The sequence below is a fragment of the Pristiophorus japonicus genome, unplaced genomic scaffold, assembly GCF_044704955.1.
Source record: "Pristiophorus japonicus isolate sPriJap1 unplaced genomic scaffold, sPriJap1.hap1 HAP1_SCAFFOLD_935, whole genome shotgun sequence".
Classification (NCBI taxonomy): Eukaryota; Metazoa; Chordata; class Chondrichthyes; family Pristiophoridae; genus Pristiophorus; species Pristiophorus japonicus.
This window is the reverse complement of record NW_027254863.1, coordinates 134,565-139,293: the sequence shown is the minus strand read 5'-3', so window position 1 is coordinate 139,293 and position 4,729 is coordinate 134,565. Positions and strand designations below refer to the sequence as shown.

The 4,729-nt window shown below is 45.0% G+C and overlaps 1 non-coding gene across 1 annotated transcript; it reads left to right on the top strand.

The window, feature by feature from the left end:
- Positions 1-4,155: 4,155 nt before the first annotated feature.
- trnan-auu (transfer RNA asparagine (anticodon AUU)) lies at positions 4,156-4,229 on the top strand. The gene has a single exon. It is a non-coding gene; the product is annotated as a tRNA-Asn (tRNA).
- The last annotated feature ends 500 nt before the right edge of the window (positions 4,230-4,729 follow it).

Below are 4,729 nucleotides of genomic sequence, written 5' to 3'. Positions count from 1 at the left end.
CAGGCTCGAGGGGCTAGATGGCCTACTCCTGTTCCTAATTTTTATGTTCTTATGTTCTTATCCTTTTTTAAATATGGAAACCAAAACTCTACTAAGTACTCCAGGTGTGGCCTCACCAATACCCTCTACAACTGTAGCAGGACTTCCCAGCTTTTTTATTCCATTCCCTTTGCAATAAAGGCCAAGATTCCATTGGCTTTCCTGATCACTTGCTTGACCTGCAGATTAACCTTTTGTGTTTCTTGCACAAGTACCCCAAGACCCCGCTGTACTGCAGCACTTTGCATTCTCTCTCCATTTAAATAATAACCTGCTCTTTGTTTTTTTTCTGCCAAAGTGCATGACCTTACACTTTCCAACAATATACTCCATCTGTCAAATGTTTGCCCACTCACTTAGCTTGTCTGTGTCTTTTTGCAGATTTTTTGTGTCCTCCTCACACATTGCTTTTCCTCCCATCTTTGTATCATCAGCAAACTTGGCTACATTACACTCGGTCCCTTCATCCAAGTCGTTAATATAGATTGTCAATAGTTGGCGTCCCAGCACTGATCCCTGCGGCACACCACCAGTTACTGATTGGCAACCCGGACTAAACCATTTATCCCGACTCTCTGTTTTCTGTTTGGTAGCCAATCCTCTATCCATGCTATTATATTACCTCCAACCCCGTGAACTTTTATCTTGTGCAGTATCTTTTTATGTGGCACCTTGTCAAATGCTTTCTGGAAGTCCAAATACACAACATCCACTGGTTCCCCTTTATCCACCCTGTTCATTACATCCTCAAAGAACTCCAGCAAATTTGTCAATCATGACTTGCCCTTCACAAATCCATGCTGACTCTGCCTGACCGAATTTTGCTTTTCCAAATGTCCTGTTATTGCTTCTTTAATAATGGACTCCAACATTTTCCCAACCATAGATGTTAGGCTAACTCGTCTATATTCTCCTGAATTTTGTCTGCCTCCTTTTTTAAATAGGGACGTTACATTTGCAGTTTTCCAATCTGTTGGGACATCCCCATAATCCAGGGAATTTTGGTAAATTACAACCAATGCATCCACAATCCCTGTCGCTAATTCTCTTAAGACCCTCGGATGCAATTCATTAGGTCCAGGGGATTTGTCTGCCTTTAGTCCCATTATCTTACTGAGTACCACCTCCTTAGTGATTGTGATTGTGTTACGTTCCTCCCCCCTATAGCTCCTTGACTTTCCACTGTTGGAATATTGTTCGTGTCCTCTACCGTAAAGATTGATACAAAATGTTTGCCTTTTTCTGGCCAAGTCATAGAATATAAAAGCAGGGAGCTTATGCTTCAATTCTATAATACTTTGTTTCGGCCACAGCTGGAGTACTGCATGCAGGAGATTTACAAGGATGCTGCGTGGAATGGAGAATCTTAATTATGAGGACAGATTGGATAGGCTGTGTTTCTTCTCATTGGAACAGAGAAGGTTGAGAGGAGACCTCATTGAGGTGTACAAAATATTGAGGAGCCTGGACACAGTGGATAGTAAGGGCCTATTTTCACTGGTGGAGGGGTCTATTACAAGGGGGCATACTTTTAAGGTGGTTGGTGGAAGGTTTAGAGGGGATTTGTGATGGGCGGGGGGCTTCTTTCTGCAGAAGGTTGTGTGGATCTGGAACTTTCTGCCTGGAAGAGTGGTGGATGCAGAAACCTTCATCACTTTTAAGAGATGCTTGGATGGGCATTTGAAGTGCCGTAACCTGCAGGGTTACGGACCTAGAGCTGGTAATTGGGATTAGACTGGATGACCTTTTGTTGGACGGCACAGGTATAATGGAAAGTACTGCGTGGAATAGAATACGGCCAGGGTGATCTCCTGGAGTAGTTTTGATCGCCTGGATGGGTCGGAGAGGAATTTTCACAGATTTATTCTCCATAAATTGGCCTGGGTTTTTATCTGCTTTTTGCCTATCCCAGGAGATCACACGGCTCCGGTTGGGATGGAGTGTAAAATGTTTCAGTGTAAGGGGTGTCGCAGTTGTGTGCGGTGGACTGGTTGGGCTGGGTGCTCTTTGCCTTTCCGTCATCATTCATAGGTTTATATATAACCATTAGGGCTGCTGACCAAGGGCTAAGCAGCTCTTTGTCGGCCAGCGTGGACACGATGGGCCGAATTGGCCTCCTTCTGCGCTGTAAATTTCTATGTTTCTATCTTTCTAAAACTTTGGTGGGAGTTGTCTATTGGCGTCCAAACAGTAATGGTAATGTGGGGGACGGCATCAAAGAGGAAATTAGAGAAGAATGTAGCAAGGTTACTGTAGTGTATGCAGCACTCAAATCACTGACTCTACACAGTCTGGTGTTGTAGTAACTGATGTGACTTTAGTCGTTTATTGTGTAACTCCAGAGTGCCTCTCAGGTGTGATGGGCAGCCTTTTATACTCTGTCTTGCAGGTATTTTTGGGTCTCGCACCACAGCGCCCCCAGTGGCACATCATTGTAACTATACATAAAATGTACCAGGACAATGCACTAAGTTCACTAACCGCGGGGAGAGAGTAGGTGCCTCCGCGGCCCCCCTGTGCAAACATGGAAGATAACACGATGGGGATGTGGGGTGGTGGGTGGGGATCAATGACATGTTTGTGTAAATGGCAGCGGAGGAGAAGTATTGAAAGCTGTCAGTGAGGGACAGAAGTAGTTTAAGGTGAGCCAGCACATTCTCGATCAGCAAGGAAGGCATTCACTGGTCAGCTGCCCTCTGCTGTACTTCTGGTCAGAGCGGTTTCCGCAGTGGAGCCGTTATCACGTTTGCTTTCCACGTGGAAGGATCCCGTGCAGGAAGATTATGTTTAAACTTGCTGTGGATGAACAGCCATGGGCGAGTTTATTCTCCTGTCAAAAGGGTGACAGTGGCTTCTCCCTTATTCTTTAATTGCTCTTTATTTCACTTCACTAAATAGATATATTTGAGTGAGAGAAATTGTTCCAGAGTGTCGCATACTTCATCTTTTGTTCCCTTTTAAACACATAAAATGAGGCCGTGGAATAAATACAGAAAACAAAGCAGAGGGATAGAGACAAGTGGAAGAGAGAAGGGAAAATATTGTCCCCACCCAGAACTAATGCAGAAACCCCTCTGCTGCGCTTGGGGTGGCCACCCACAGCCTGGATACACTAACGTCCCAAAGCTCATTGACTGTCGGAGTGGGACAGTGCGGCGCTTCAGAAGTCAGGTCGAAAAAGCAAAGTCACTGATTCGATCCCATGTGCTCCTTCTGCCAAGATTAGCAACACACAAAAAATGCTTTTATAAAAGTTACACCTGATCTCCAGGTTTGTCAAAAATTTAGCTCGTTGGTCAAGGGGTATGATTCTCGTTTCTGGCTTGTTAATTGAAATTTGAGAGAGATCCCGGCCGAGCCCATTATTCTGCCGCGAATTTTGAAATTGCATCAAACTTTTGCAAAGAAGGACTTACATTTCTGCAGTGCCTTTCAGGAACTCATGTCGCCCCAAAGCACATTACAGCCGTTGAGTTATTTTTGAAGTGTTGTAGTGTGGGGAAAGATGTAACCAAATCACCCCACACGAACCTCAACTCATTGCGAAGGAATTCGGTGCAAATAATCAGATGCCTCAGGGACTTAGACTTTCTTTGAATGAGTTCTGCTTGTACCTGCATTCAAGCTTGAAACAGCAACTGGGCTTCCATCTCTCGGGAGCAGCGTGTCGTGGTTTGCGAATAGGTGACGAGGTTTGGGGTTGATGTGCGTCGCTTTCAATCTTTGAAATTTCACCAAGCAAAGATATGATGAATCCAACTGTCCCTGTCAGCATTTTGTTTGGGTTTAATCACAGGAATATCTGCAGTTAGGAGATGAAAATGAATTAAAACATAAGACTGGCTTCGGGACAATCAGAAGACTTCGTCACAGACAAGGCACCGGAAGGCTGGAAGGTAGATCACACCAGTTGTGGGAGAGCTGATTGGCGGTGACATGGAAGTGTCTGCAGTGTGCGGGACCAGACTGCTTCCTTGCATCCACAATGAATGTCCCTCCATTTATTTGGGAAAACTACAACTGAGAGTGGGCAAGTTCCATACCGGTCGGAGCAATCTGAAGCTTTAACTGACTGACACCCTGGTTTGGGATGTCTTGCAATGTGCATTTAATTTAGTCTCTGTGGCGCAATCGGTTAGTGCATTTGGCTATTAACCAAAAAGTTGGTGGTTCGAGCCCACCCAGGAGCGAAGTATTAAACAGTTATTTGGTGCCGCACAATTCCAGGTTGTCATTGTGCGTTTTGGCTGCACGGATATATTCTGCAAACATTGCCAGCTGTGCTGCTATCCAGTGAGTTCCCACTCTAATACTTTTAGGAACATTCATTTCATGTAATAACAATTTTTTGCATGGATCATGTTCCTCCATCCAGTCCACCAGAAATAAATTACGTTACTGGGTTTAAAGGAAATGGTGGAAATTGTCTGACCTATCGTTGTGGCTTTGCTCAGATTCTGAGTTTCAACAGTCAACAGTTTGCGAAGGATTACCTCATGGCCAATGCCAAGCACAAAAAGTCTCTCAGCATTCGATTTGGAATCCGTCAAATTTGCAATGTCCTGCGAGGCGCCTTAATTCGACGACATAGCTCGCCACTTCCTGGCCCTCCGACCGTTGGCACGTGTCGAACCGATACCTCGCCATCAGAACGCTTTCTTTAGGATTTAGATGCTCGCGGACCAGCATA